We start from the raw sequence: 15,711 nt of genomic DNA on the forward strand, positions 1-15,711 counted from the left end.
TGGGGTGGAGGTGCTATGCTCCACCCATGTGAAGCGTCAGCCCTTGGGCTCCGAGGTTCCAGGATCTCAGGGTCAGGTGTTCACTCCCACTCTCTAGCAGGGTGGCCACGACCCCCCGTCTGCCCGGGAGGGTCAGCAGTGCCTGGGGGGGTTGTCCTCCCAGCAAAAAGAAAAAGAATTATTGAAATCAGTTGCCTCAAACTTGCTCTGACATTTCCTCCAAAGCTGCAATGCTTCTTATTTGGTCTTGAGCCAGTGCTTCGTGTTTGAGTGAAATTGGTTTCACCATTCTTTCCTCGGGGGAGTTGGACATATATATTTTCTGCTTAAAAATGCCATTTCTTTCTTAACTCAAACAGTTGATCCCATATCTTTAACTTCGTATGCATCCATTTAAGTATAGAAACAACCTTTTAAAAATTATGAGTTCTTTTTTATTTACAAAACAGAAATAGACCCACAGACATAGAAAACAAACTTACAGTTACCACCGGGGAAAGGGGGTGGGGGATAAAATCAGGAGTTTTGGATTAACATACACACAACTGTATGTAAAATAGATGACAAGGACCTACCATATAGCACAGGGAACAATACTCAATATCTTATAACAACCTATAAGGGAAAAGAATCTGAAAAAGGATATATATATGTATAACTGAATCACCGTGTAAAACAGGAATTGCTATCCTCATTTCAAAGGTGAAGCAGTGAGAGCCGGGGACGAAATTGATTGTCCCAGTTTATTTGCAGGCCTGTGTGCATTTGTATTTTAAGATAAGTGTTCCTAATGACTAAAGATTGGAACTCGGCTATCCAAAGAACACAATTAGTAGCTTAAACACATTCAGGTCATAAATTTGTCAGGTTAGTACAGGAAGCTGATTGGGTTCTTAAAAATCTACCTATCTCAATGTCAGCTATTATAAAATGTTCAGAGCCATCCAGGTTGATGGATGTCTATAAATGTCTTTTTCTTTTTTATTTGTTTGTTCCTTTGTTTAGGTAAACTGGCTTGTTCTGTTTGGAGAGATAGAAACTTAGATAAGACTGAACTTTACCAGTCACTAACACGTGAATATTCAACTAATAGAAGCCTGTTAAAAAGCCCAAAAGCTGAAATTCTCCTGTGCTTGTGAAATTTAATTATGTTTTAATGGAAAAGAACTATGACATCTACTCCCTTTGTTTCACTTACTGTAAGTATGCTGGAAACTTCCAAGTGTAAATGTCCAGCTCACTGGAACTTCTATCTAAATGTCCCTTAGACCAGGGGTCCCCAACCCCTGGGCCGCCGACTGTTAACCGTCCACAGCCTGTTAGGAACCGGGTCGCACAGCAGGAGGTGAGCGGCGGGCGAGCAAGCGAAGCTTCACCTGCTGCTCCCCATTGCTCCCCATTGCCTGCATTACACCAGAGCCACCCCCCGTTCATGGAAAAATTGTCTTCCACGAAACCGGTCCCTGGTGCCAAAAAGGTTGGGGACGACTGCCTTAGACAGCATTCCCCACCTCCTCCTTAACACACACACACACACACACACACACACATACACACACTTATGCAAACGTGCATATATACTCACGCAAACACACGTATATGCATCCACACCCAACATAAACACAAGTACACACACTCACATACTGACACACAGAAGCTCACACACACATACTCCTGAACATATGCACAAACTCACACATGAACACCTAAATATACACACACACATGGTCTGTAATTCATTTGGAGTTAATTTTTATATGTGGTGTGAGGTCTAGATTGAGGTGTTTTTGTCTCTTTGCTTTTGCATATGACTGTCCATTTGTTCCAGGACCACTGTTTGAAAAGTCTGTCCTTTTCCCATCGATTGCCTCTGTACCTTTGTCAAAATCTCAGTTGTCTGTATTCTGTTCCGTTGAACTGTGTATCTGTCCTTTCCCAAATACCACGCTGTCTTGACCACAGTAGGTTTATAATGCATTTTTAAACGGGTAGCGTGAATCCTCCAACTTCTCCTCTTTTTTCAAAATTGTTTTGGCTAATCTGGTTCCTTCATCTTTCCATATAAGTTTTAGAATCAGCTTGTCCATGTCTACAAAGAATCCTGCTGGGATGTTGAATGGGATTGCATTAAATTTGTAGATGATTTGAGGGTAATTGACAACTGTATTGTATTTTACAATCCATGCAAACAGTACATCTCACCATTTATTTTGGCCATGGTTGTTCTCTTTTGTTGTCTGAGTTTTGTGAGCTCCCTACAGTTTTGTTCCTGGAATATGTACTTGCTCTGTTGATCTCCAGGCCTGTAAACATCCTGTTCTATCTTTCTGGCTCTGTCCATACTTCCTCCACCCACACTCACATGAAGACCAGGTCTCTTCCTCTTCAGTTGCAAAATTCCTAGTTCTTCTGTGGTTTGCAGATGAGAGGTAACTTCCTCAGCACCCCCAATTGTCTCCTCCATGCCAACGTAGGACAGGCTTGTCTCTCTCATAGCACTAAGCACCACATAATGTCACTGCTTCTTTAATTTGTTCCTTTCAGCCACCAGCCTGAATACTCTTTGAAGGCAGAGCCCAGGCCTGATTTTGGATTGTATGCCTGGCACATAACACAGAGAAAGGGCTCAGTTAACAGCAGTTGATTATGGAAATGTAGAAATAAAGAAATGAAGGGAAATGAAGGGGGAAGATAAACTAACAGTTAATGAGGCTCTAGTCTGTGTCAATCACTGTGCAGGGCAGAGATAGATAAATAGATTGATTGATAGAGAAAAATTAGATTGACAGAAAGACAGTAAAACAGATAGACATAAAGATGTAGAGGGAGAGAGAAAGATAAAAGAAGGTGGACAGACATTCAGACAGACAGACAGATAAAAGCAGAAAATCAGATGAATACATCGACAGACATATATACGTAGATAGACAAATGGGTTGAAAGACAGACAGACATAGAGACCAGCAGATAGACAGACAGTTACTAGATTAGATAAACAGTCAGATAGACAGATAGTAGTAAGATAGATAGAAAATCAGGAAAAGGGGAGGTAGACTGACAGTGAGAAAGACAGATATTTATATGAATATATAGGGAGATAGATAAACATATAATCAGATAGACAGGTAGCCAAACAGAAAATGAGAGAGATTGAAAGGTAGACAGATAGGTAGGTAGATAGGTGAGTAGGCAGATATGTAGGTGGGTAGAAATAGAGAAGGAAGGAAGGGAGGGAGGGAGGGATAATATTTTTATTTTAGTTAATCTTAACAAAATTCTAAGGAAGGTGTGGTATATATACCCCCCTGTATAGATGAGGAAATAGATTCAAGGGGCTTTAGTGACCATCCAAAGGTCATTCTTGCAGAGAATGGCAGCACCCAGGTCCAATCGGCCCGGCCTTTCTTCTTTGCTTCTCCAACTCCCATCACTGCCTGACCAATCTGAGCCTTTCCTTTCTCTTGTTCCCTTCTGCTTCTGTACTTGAGCCCACCTGTCCTTTCTTGCTTACCTAATTGAATAGTTTCCGTGGAAAACAATGTTTCAAGTAATGTGTATTATATGAGCACAAGGGCAGAGAGCTCAGAAGGCCAGAAAGTAAAAGGAGGGCTGTGCCTCCTTCAGACATTTTCCTACACATGAGATTCTTTTTCCCTTCAATACTTTTAGTTACTCTATAATACATGGACATTCTCATGTGCCTTAGAGAAATTTTCATATTGACACCTCTGAGACAGATCATGTCCTGGTGCCATAGGTGTTGCAGCCGTTCCCCTTTGACAATCATTTTGGATATTTCCAGCCATGCTGCAAGGAACATCCTTATTCACACATCCTTGTGCACTTGAGCAAGGCTGACTCTATGGAAGATACCAAAAGGCAGAATTACAGAGCTACAGGTTATTCACATTTAAAAAATTATATACTGAACAAAATGCCCTCTACTGACCTCACCATAAGCCCTATATATTCCCCCTAGCGGTGGAAAAAAGGACCCATTTCACCTCACCAGAGCTGATCTTTTCAAACTTAATTTTTTGAGGGGCCATTCTGGTGGGGTAGGGGTTGGGTGGGCATGGTTAATGGTTATCTTATTGTTTAATTTGTGTTCCCCTCATTATTACTAGGGTTGATTATCTTTCCATATACTGATTTGTTATGTGAGCTTCCTGTAAACTGCACATTCATAAAATTCGCCAAATTTTTCTTGTTCCATGTGTCTTTAATTATTCGGATATGTTCATTATCTATTCTGAATGTCAATCCCTTGTTTATTATATATTTTCCAAAATTTTCTCCTGTTCTATCTAACTTTGAAGTTTTTACAGGATTTTTTTGTCATTCAGAAGTTTGTTTATTGATTTGGCATTTTTGCTGTTATTCGTTTTATCAAATTTTTCTGTGATGGGCTTTTGCTTTTTGTATCTTAAGAAGGCTTTCTGTATGAGTCAGGGCAGGCTAAATGCTACGACAAACATTCCCCAAATCCTGGTGCTTTAACAAAGTACAGTTTTATTTTTTGCCATATGTCAGCCCAGTGTGGGTAGCATGGAGAGCTCTCTCTCTCTTTCTCTCTCTCTCTGTCTCTCTCTCTGTCTCTCACTCTGTCTCTGTCTCTGTCTCTCTCTCTCACACACACACACACACACACATTTTCCATCCTCTCTCATTGGTCTCTGTCTGCCCCTTTCCACACTACTTTAATCAAGTACTTTATGTTTGACGTGTGGTGGAACACACTTCTGCATCCACTTTGAGCTTTATCAAAAGTGCTTTGGAATTTCTTCCTTCTTTATTCTTCTAAGTTTTAGAAACTGTCAAATTCCATAACAATTCTGTTGTGATGGCATTGAATTTATTGTAAGAATTAGAATCTTAAAAATATAGTCTTCCCATCCATTTATTTTTCTTTCTCTCCTTCAGTAAAGATTGTTTTCTGTCCAAAAAAAAAGTTTCTCTCATGTTTGTTGTGTGATCCCTAGTTAATTATAGAAATTTTTAATGAAATGGATCTTTTTTGTTTTTTATAAAAATGATTAATTGGCTAATGTTAGTATGTAAAAAAGGTATTGATTTTTGTGTGTTGGTCTTGTTCCAGCCATTTAAAATGTTCTCGTTTTTTCTAAGACTTGGTCATGGGCTTGTTCTGAACTTTGATGGCATTGCTTCTAAAGTTTGCATTATTAGGTAGGATAATTGTTATAAGTTTGGAATAGCCTTTAATAAGTAAAGGAAGTTTTCTTCTATTCCTGGTTTGTTTTGAGTTAGTATAATGAAGGATGTGAGCTTTTCGGCATCTTTTGAGATGACCATATGGTTTTTCTTCTGGAAAGTGTTAATATAGCATATTAGCATTAAACTTGTGTTTGGCTGTTAGTAACAGAGAGACGAAATAATAGGGGATTTAGTAAGAGGGTAATTTGCTTCTCTCTCGTGAGTCTGGGGTGAGCATTTCAGGGATGGCAACTCCACGAATCCCCAGGACTGCCTTCCTGCCAACGGAATCTCCCTGTACCCTTACTGCAATATCAAAGACCCTCGACGGGGCTAGGACTCCAGGGCCGTTCTTTGTCTTTTTATGTCTTTTTCTACAGTTGGATTCAGTTGCTAATCTTTTAAGGTATTCATCTATGTTTATAAATGACATTGGCCTGTGACTTTCTCTTTTCTGTTGCTTCTTTTCTAATTCTGACATCTGAATCATTTTCCCTTCATGTAGCAACTAGGAATAAGTTCCACTATAAATCACCAAGTATTTGACTTATTTGGCTTGAACAAATAGGTATTTATATGAGAAGAATGATGGGAAGTCCAGAGGGGGTGAGGTCTAGGGCCTGGGCAAATGTTCAGTGATACCATCAGGGATGGACTTGTTACTCCACCAACCTTGTATGTTGGGTCTTGTCCTCTGACTTTCTACAATACCTCATAGACCCAAGACGGCGGGTATTCTTAGAGATGGTATTTCCTTGCTTAAGGCAGAAAGGAGGAAGAAAGGCAAGTGGAGAAGGACTATCAGTTAAGCCTGACCCCTTCTATCAGGGAAGCAAAAGCTTTCCCATAAACTCAACCCGGTTGACTCCTGTCTCCATCACATAGACCAGAATCGTTCAGTGTGGCTGCATCCAGATTGGTGGATCCCAGGTCAAGGGAGAGATTACCAGCAACTGGCTTTGGCCCATTTTGATTCATCCCCTGGTACTAGGAATGTTGTCAGTCTCCAAAACGCAAGGGTTCTCCACTGCGACCTGATAAACCAAGACTTTACCAGCAGTAGGCTGGTACAGTAGGCTGGTAAAGTCTACTAAGAAAATGAATAAGTACCTTTCCATTTCTTTCTACACTCTTGATCCATTTTTCACTCTGTTACCAAATTTTTGTCTTTGTTTTCCTAGCACAGCACCTATCCATTCTCTACTCAGAAACTCCCAGCAGTTTCCCACTGGCCTCATGTTAGAGTCCAGATACTCACCCTGACAGCCAGAGGGTCTGACCCTGACCTTTACCTGCAGTCACCATGCCCACAGCTCTCCTGCTCATGGTATTTCTGGATCTGGGGACATACAAGTGTGTTTTTGCCTCTTGGCCTGTGCTCGTGGTGTTCACTGAGCTTGGAATGTCTTCTTTTCAGCCTTCCTAAATCCTCCTCAAAAACTCATCTTACATTTGGCCTTTTTCATTCTGCCAGGCAGAAGGAACTGCCCCCTTTCTAGTATCCTAATGATTTTGCTTATAAATCATATTATAGTATTTATACCAGTCTGAGTGGAATTATGGTTATTTTCGTGTCTACCCATCAGAATGGAGTAGGAACTTGGATTTAATGTTTTTATTTTGTTTGTTCACTCAGCAGATTTATTTAACACCTGATATATTCCAGCTCATGGTGATGTTAATGCAAAAAATAGGAACCCTGCCCTCCAGGACAACCCTCAGAGAGAGAAGGAGGCAAGTAGGTCAGCAGTGGCAGCCCAGGACCTATACACCTGCTTGAAGTGTTCCTCTCTTGTCATGAGGCCATGGAAGGAGCCTGACCCTTTAGGCTTTTTTTTAGACTCTTTTAACTCGACAGCAAGTACATCTTTTCCCAGAAAATCTGAATAAAATGATTGAAATCAATAGTAGAAGTATAAACCTGATTAGTGAGTTGTTTGGATCTTTTTAAACCCTTGTTGATGCCACGTTAGTCTGGTTCAGACATAGATTTTATGCCTGTGTAACAGCTAGATTTGTGAGGCTGGAGAATAAAAGCATAAATCCTTCAAAGCGAGGGAGTCTTGCAAGCATTCCAGTGCTGGAGGCTTGAATTGTGCAGGGAAGCTCTGCTGGAGATTTGCAAGGATGCAGTTATGCTCTGACATCCAAGTGCCCTTGGAAGGTGATCATTCCTGGGCGTGGGCACCTTCCACAGTTGCAGGGATGTCGCTGTCCTCTACAGGTCAGAATAAGTACCACCATGTCTCATGGCCTTAAAAATGTACTTCCATGTTCAAGTATTATCTTCAAAATGAGTGATTATTATTTCTTGTGGATTCTCTAAGAATTGTCTTGTCTTTAATTTGAGTTCAAGGTGGGAAGCAGCATGGAAAGAACAGTCTGTAACCCTTTGGGGATCTTGAGCCTTGAGTGTGATGACAACTGTACATCTGTTCTCATGTTAAGAACTGTTGAATAATTAGAGATTTCACTTACTAACACGTCATTTCCATGCACACAATAGAAAACCTCAGTAGATCCTACACTCAGTACTATTACCAAAAATATAAATTTTAGGAGAGACTTTTTTCCATCTTTCCATCCTGGGAGAAAAATCATTAAAAGGTGTGATTGAGCGTCTACTAAGGAAATGTTTTACTTCTGATCATACATCGATGCACATACTGTGTTTCAAAGGCACCATACATTTGGACATGAGAACATTTGAAGACCCCATACCATTATAAAGGGTTGGTGAATGGCGACCTTAGGTCTAAGTGGGTCTTTGTGGGAATCATTACTCTGCTATTGGGCTCTCTGATCCTCAGTAAAATGGAACAGAGCCACCTGCTTTGTGGAGTTGTTGTCTGAATGAGAGTTAACCCACCCATAAAGCCCTTAGTACACTCAACATCATCCTGGGCCCTTGGCAAATCATAGTTATTTTCCTCATTTAGCTATAGAGAGGATTTATACCCATGGGAAGAATGTTTTTCATTGTCCAACTCCTTTCAAATAAATTTGGAAACCAAGATGAAATGGAATAAATGTGTAGGAAAGTACAATCTAACACAACTGAATCCTATAGAAATAGAAAGTCTAAACAGAGTAATTTCCATAGGGAAAAAAATAGAGGAGGTTGTAAAGGGTTCCCTCCAAAAGAAGCATCAGTAACAGATTGATTCACAGGGAATATCTACCAAACATTCAAATATTAGGTGACTCCAATGCTACTTAGGTTATTGCAAGAGAATTGAGAAGGAAGATAAACTTCTGATTTTGCTCTGTGTGTAGGATGTTGACTGTAAAACTTGACAAAGATTGCACATAAAAATAAAAACCGTGTATCAAGCTAATGCATTAATATCAACATAGGAATTTAAAATAAAAACTAGCAAACTAAAGAAAAAAGCACACAAGAAAAGAAATACCAATGAATGATAAAAGGAGATTTAGTCCAGAAGTATGAGTAAGGTTTACTATTAGAAGTTTATTAATAGATCTTAAGAAAAATATCATGTGAAAGTCAACATCCATCCATGATAAAACTATTCGGTAAGGTATATGGGTACTTTTTAAACATATGTACACATGTGTGTATAGCCCAAAAGCCAGCAGCCAGCATCTTACTCAGTGTGGCAATACCACTAAAGTTAGGAGCAAAACAAAGATGCCCATTACCTCTATGAATAGTTAATATTATATTGAATTAGTCAATTTGATCAGGTAAGAGAAGACAGAGGCTTAAGAAATGAATATTCAGAGTAACACAATCTCTGTTTGCATATGACATGATTGTATAGCAAACCAAAAATAAGTGAAAAAAAAGACCCTATGGATAAATTTCTGCAAACATTAATTAAGAATTTAGTAAAAGAGCAGGATATAAATTTAACAGCCAGAAGTCAATAGCTTTGTTTATAAATATGATAACCAGTTAATACACATAATGGGAGAAAAGATACCTTTTATGGATACCTGGGCATAAATATAACAGGAAAATACAGAAATAGACGCAATTGCATATGCAAACCTACCATATAGCAATGAAGGCATCTGAAATCAGAGGGGCTTCCCCACTGATGGGTTTTTTTTCCTAAGTGGTATTAGAATAGCTGGATAGACAGGGAAAATGATAAAACTGGATCCATTCCTCACTTGATGCACCAAGATCAAGTCCAACTGCATCAGCGCTTTCAATATAAATAATAAAACCCTTCAGTTAGTAGAAGGAAACATGAGTGAATTCCTCTATAATCTGGTAATGGGAATTTTTTTTTCAGATTAAGAGTCAGAATCCAGGGACTTCTCTGGTGGTGCAGTGGTTAAGAATCCGCCTGCCAATGCAGGGGACACGGGTTCGAGCCCTGGTCCGGGAAGATCCCACATGCTGCGGAGCAACTAAGCCCGCATGCCACAACTACTGAGTCCACATGCCACAACTACTAAAGGCCACGTGCCTAGAGCCCATGCTCTGCAACAAGAGAAGCCACCCAATGAGAAGCCCGTGCACCACAACGAAGAGTAGCCCCCCGCTCGCCGCAACTAGAGAAAGACCGCACGCAGCAACGAAGACCCAACGCAGCCAAAAATAAATAAATAAATAAATATTAAAAAAAAAAAAAAAAAGCCAGAATCCAGAAGCATTAAAGGAAAAGATAGAAAACTATATATAAACTAGTTTTAACAGACAAATTTTAGAACAGTTTTAAGTACACAGCAAAGTTGAGCAAAAAGTGTGGACAGTTCCCATATAACTCCTGTCCCCACACACATAGCCTCCACCGCTGTCCGCATCCCACACCGAAGTGATACATGTGTTACAATCAATGAACTTACACTGGTACATCCTCATCAACCAGGGTTCATAATGTACATCAGGGTTCACTCTTGGTGTTGTGCATTTGTTGGTTCGAAACCTTGGGAGTTCTCAGGGAGAAATCCAAAACTGGCCCACGTTCTCATATTTAATGAAACTAACTTACCCAAAGAAAGAAGCAAACAAATAAATGTGTGGAGTGCTTTCTAGGAAGTTGGACGGTTCTTTACTCTATTTGGTTATATAAACCTTATCATTTAAGGAGCTTATCATTTAAACTTGACATCAACTTGCTGATTTAATAAGGAACAAAAGCCTAATGCATAATAAAATGTGAGGAAAGTGCATTTTTAGCATTATTTCCATTTTAGCAATATTTCCCAAGGTGTGGAATAGCCCAGCCTGTGGATGAGCCTGGCCCACAGCCACCACGTGTGACGTGCACAGTCCTCTGTGTGTGTGTGTGTGCGCGCACGTGCACGCAAGAGAGATCTGCATGTTAAGAGGGCGTCTCCGTGGCAATAACGTTTGTCCTATCTAGTTGGGGTCCCTGCGTGTGTAGCGTGATAGAGTTTACACTGTCACAGGGATTAGGGCAGCACCGCTGGGACCAAGCACGGCTGGGGTTGGTCAGGAGTCAGGCAGGACGCTGAGGGGAGCCGCACAAAAGACATCCTCGATGTGACAGACAGTCCAGAGCACCTGTGAATGTGCAGGACACCCTCCCAGGACTGTGGCCTCAGGGAATCAGGGGCCCAGGAGGGAGGGAGGGAGCCAGGGGTTGTGACAGGCTAGGCCATGCTGCAGTTGCCCAGACAGAAGGGCATGGGAAGGACCTCTGTGCTCTGGGCTCCCGGGTGACCCTCGCAGGGCTCCCAGCAGAAGAGCGGCCACCCCAGTTTCACTGCCTGTTGAGGGGAAGGTAAAAGGCCGAGGACAGCTCTTGTCCCAAGAGGAAGACCAGAGCACATCCCCTCAGCGCCGCCCAGCTCTCCCTTCTCAAACCTCCATTGCCTAACACACAGAGAGGAATCATGTAAATACCTTCTCAATAGATAACCAACAAGGACCTACTGTGTAGCACAGGGAACTATACTCAGTATCTTATAATAACCTATAAAGGAAAAGAATCTGAAAAAGAATATATATATGTATATATTTATATATATGTAAAACTGAATCACTTTGCTATACACCTGAAACTAACACAATGTTGTAAATCAACTATACTTCAATTTAAAAAAATAAATAAAATCATATATTAAAATGTATAACATATATTTTTAAAGAGTACATAAATTATTTTTTAAAATACCTACTCAAGGATAAAGAGCGTGTCCCCCAAAATGTTTTTAGGAAAATGCCTAGCCAGGGGCCTGGTCCTCAGGACATGGTTAGTGACTCTTCTGATTCTCAGAGAGTTGCCCCCATGCTGGTGGTTTGTGACCAGAGCCAAGGGTACAGCCCCCTTGTAGGCACATAGGTGGCCCTTGGGAAGGGAGCTGGCAGCTGGCGGCCCCCCACCGTGGCCTCAAGGGAACAATGCTGTGTTCACTGTACCTGCTGCATAAGCCACAGAGACACCCCCGCACATGTGGAGTCTTCCTCACAGGGTGGCCGGGAGCAGGAGAAGGGCAAGTTCATGGCTATGTAGAAATGGAAGGAAGGACTCTCAGTTTCATTTTTTATCCATTTTCACATAACAACCAGAAACTTCTGCTCTTCTCTCTTTTTTGAGACATTCAAACCACAGGATGTTACAACAGAAAGGGTCCTTAGCTCACTTAGCCAAAGTGCTGTATTTTGCAGGGAAGGGGACGGAGACTCCAGGATGAGCTTGGATGGTGGGTGCAGAAGCCGCTCCCATGACACCCCTGCCTGGGCTCTCCACAGCGTCCCACTGTGCATTTCCAGGCCTCCGCATCCATCTGCCCTGGACTCAGGGACTGGGGCACAGCCAGGAAAGAGGGTGCCGGTCATCCTGCCTGTGTCTGAACAGTGATACTCGGCAAGGTAGGGGCACACCATGCCTCTGGTGCTCTCGGGAACAGGCACCTGCCTGTCTGCATCCATGCCTACACATAATCAATTAGCAAATTGCTGGTATTTCCAGCGGGACTGGGCGAGAGCAGTGAGAACACATGCATCCCCTCCGTCATCCAGGCTAGCTCTTGAGTGCTTCCAGAGGCAGCAGTTCTGTTCCTCAATGGAGACCTGGGCAGGAGAGTGTTGTCCTTATCGTCACCGGTTGGATAATAGCTCACATTTACTGAGCATGTGCTGTGGGCCGGTGTGTTTCATGCACTAACTCCTTCAAACTTTATATCGGCTAAGAGGTACTATTATGATTCTAATCCACGAATGAGGAAACTTAAACAGTGTACTGAGGCCAGACAGGCAGTGGTGGTGGAGCCACTTTGGCACCGAGAGACTGATTCCAGGATCAAGCCCCATCCCCAGACTGCACTGCCTCTCCTAAGGCAAAGCCACAGCGGGAACAGCTTGACACACCCCTGTCCCCAGGGCAGGAGGCAAGACCCTCAGAGAAGTTCTGTCCAAGGGCCAAGATGCAGAGCTGGGACATGGCCACCCTGGCCCTCACAGGGCTAGAACGGGCCAGGGGTGCCTTGGCCATGCAAGGCAGGTCGAGGGGCCCAGCAGTGCTCTCTGGAGGGCTGGCATGGGGCAGTGGGGGTGAGGACGGCCAAGGTGGCTGGGAGCCCGTGTCCCCACTGGCCTGGCTCCTCCTGTGTCATCACAGTGCGTGAATGTGTGGCCTCAGTGGCATTAGGTTTAAGAAATAAGTCTTCAAGGGGAAGTGCACATTAGCCTCTTGCACACAAATGTTTGTACTTGAATGTGGCGAAAAGGTCATCTGAAGCCCACCCTTTAATTTCTGTCTGTGTGGAGGACAAGGCACAGAGGAGGAGGTGTGGGCATGAATCTGCATTGCAGCGCTGGTGAAAACCAGTCTTGGTCCCAGGGTGGCGACCTGGTGTAAGTGTAGAAATGATTTAGGTTGAGTCATGCGCAACAGCCAAAAGGTGGAAACAACCAAGGGTCCAGCTACGGATGAATGGCTAAACAAGGTGTGATCCATCCATACGGTGGATTATTATTCAGCCTTGTTGTGGCCTGCATGCTGTGTCCTCGCAAAATTAATTTGTTGAAGCCCTAACCCCCAATGTGATGGTATTAGGAGGTGGGGCCTGTGGGAGGTGTTTGGGTTTAGGTGAAGTCATGAGGATGGAGCCCCCATGATGCAATTAGTGCCCTTTTGAGAAGACACCAGAGCGCTTGCTCACTCTGCCACGTGAGGACCCAGGGAGAAGGTGGCATCTACAAGCCAGGATGTGGGCTCCCACCAGACACCGGAGCTGCTGGCACCTTGATCTCGGACTTGGCAGCCTCCAGAACTGTGAGAAATCAATGTCCCTTGTTTGAGCCATCCAGTCTGTGGCATTTTGTGACAGCATCCTGAACTAAGATGTACCTTAAAAGAAAGAAATCCCAGCACCTGCTACAACACAGGTGCACCTTGAAGACACCATGCTGAGCAAAATAAACCAGTCACCGAAGGACAGATATTATGTGATTCACTGATAGGAGGCTCCTGGAGCTGTCAAATTCAGAAACAGAAAGTAGAGTGGTGGTTTCCAGGGGCTGGGAGAGGGGGGAAATGGGAGTTATCGTTTAATGCGGACAGAGTTTCTGTTGGGGAAGATGAAAAAGTTCTGAATATGATGGTGGTGACGATGATGCACAATAATGCAGAATGTACTTAATACCACTGAACTGCATACTTAAAACGGTTAAAATGGTCAATTTCATGTTACGTATGTGTTACAACAATAAAAACATGCAAGATTCAATGTGTTGATGGGGTGCTTACTTAGGTTGAAAACAGCTCTGTAATGGGAAAGAGATCCTCACTGAAATATAAGTACTTGCTACAAGGAAGAAATTTGAGACACCAGCCCCCTTGCAGAAGCCCCCAGACGTGGGAGGTGATGGCCGCCCAGTAAGCAGGTGCCTGTAGGGCCCAGGAAGGCAGCGGGCTTGATGCAGGCAGTCAGCCGAGCCCCAGGTGCACCTCCTGTGACACGAAGCAAAGCCTCAGCCTTTGGCTGACTGTCAGGAGAGTAACATGCTCTTATCTTCTGCTTTGTCCCCCAGGTGGCAGTGACCAAAGAAGAGGCTCTCCTGGCCGAGGCCCCAGTACATGGAGAGAAGGAAGACAGCAATCTCCTAATTGGAACCATATACATTAGGTCAAAGCATTTTCTTATTTTCGAGCCACATCAACTCAAAAATCACACCCCAGTCAGAGCCATGTGCAAGCTGGTGTACTAACAGTGAATGTCTCTGAGGTCACAGGCCCCACTGTCTCGTTCCTCCATCCTGGCATCTTCGATGAGCTTATTTCCCCAACTCTTACAAATGCTCAGGTGGACTCAGAGAAGTTACACAGCGTGTCACAGCTCATCACAGGGGTAGAGCTGGGGCTGAGATTAGGCCAGCATTTCTGGCTCTAAAGCAGCAGCAGTCGGCACAGACCTAGCCCTCTGAGCAGAGCCCATCCAAGTGCTTATCTTGAAAAAGGAACGGGACACTCATCAATAGCTTGGGATTTAAACTCACCCCACAACATGTAAAATTAATTACATGCTCATTAGGATAACATTTTCCATCATCTTTACTCAGCAAACTTTCTGTGAAGGTCCAAATAGTAAATATGTTTAGTTTTTTTATTTTAATTTGATCTCTTTATTTTATTTATTTATTTATTTATTTATTTATTTATTTATTTATGGCCGCACTGCATGGCATGCTGGATCTTAGTTTCCCGGCCAAGGATCAAACCCATGCCTTCTGCAGTGGAAGCGCAGATTCTTAACCACTGGACCTCCAGGGAAGTCCAGTATGTTTGGTTCTGTGGGCCTTATGGTCTCTGTTTTAACTGCTTGACTCAGCCACGTGAAAAAGTGACCACAGACAGTACGACGAGTGGGCGTGGCTGTTTCCAATACAACTTTATTCACAAAGTCAAGTGGTGGACCATAATTTGCCAACCCCTTATTGATAGAGACAGAGATTGCATTTGTGCTTTATCAGGCGTGACTGTGTTACCACTGGTGGCCCTGGTTCACTGGTCGGAGTCACCCTCACATGCTGTGTGCTGGTTGTTTTTCCCCAGCAACCGGCTGGCACAGTTGGCCTGTGGTCAAGCTTCAGGACGCTATTTTATCCCCCTAACTGGGATTATTCTGCCTAGGAAATCTGAGAGCTTTATGAATTTTGTTGGATTGTTGTGAGTATGACAACTCTTGGAAAGTTGACGAATGGTTTATCCTCTTCAGCAAGTGTAGTATTTCTGTCGACTCTGGATTGACGTGGAGTCTTTCCTGAGAGCCAAGTGAGGGGGAGGGCTGAGGTGGGCACAGGGATGGGTCAGTGATAAAGGCGTAAGTGGGATATAGTGGCAACACAATTACATTTGTGGAAGTGTTACACGTCTGCATAACTTGGAAGAGGATTAGAAATCTAGCAACTCCAAATGAATCTTAAGATCAGGTGTTTAATTTTTCTAGACCAACCTAGTCTATCTTCTTTTTAATCGGTAGTCACTGAAGTTGACAGACGCAAAGTAGGAAGCACTGAGCTGGGAATGCCCCCTCTCTCCTGTGGCAGCTACA

At 43.0% G+C, this 15,711-nt stretch overlaps 1 protein-coding gene across 1 annotated transcript in view; it reads left to right on the plus strand.

Moving 5' to 3' along the window:
* The window catches only part of LOC133085010 (OTU domain-containing protein 7A-like), a 188,303-nt gene that overhangs the window by 4,372 nt on the left and 168,220 nt on the right, over positions 1 to 15,711 (plus strand). Inside the window, exon 2 of the mRNA XM_061181843.1 lies at positions 14,192 to 14,286. The gene's annotated coding sequence lies outside the window, so the exon portion shown is untranslated. The remainder of the gene's footprint in view (positions 1 to 14,191; positions 14,287 to 15,711) is intronic.

This window comes from Eubalaena glacialis, chromosome 2, assembly GCF_028564815.1.
Source record: "Eubalaena glacialis isolate mEubGla1 chromosome 2, mEubGla1.1.hap2.+ XY, whole genome shotgun sequence".
Lineage (NCBI taxonomy): Eukaryota > Metazoa > Chordata > Mammalia > Artiodactyla > Balaenidae > Eubalaena > Eubalaena glacialis.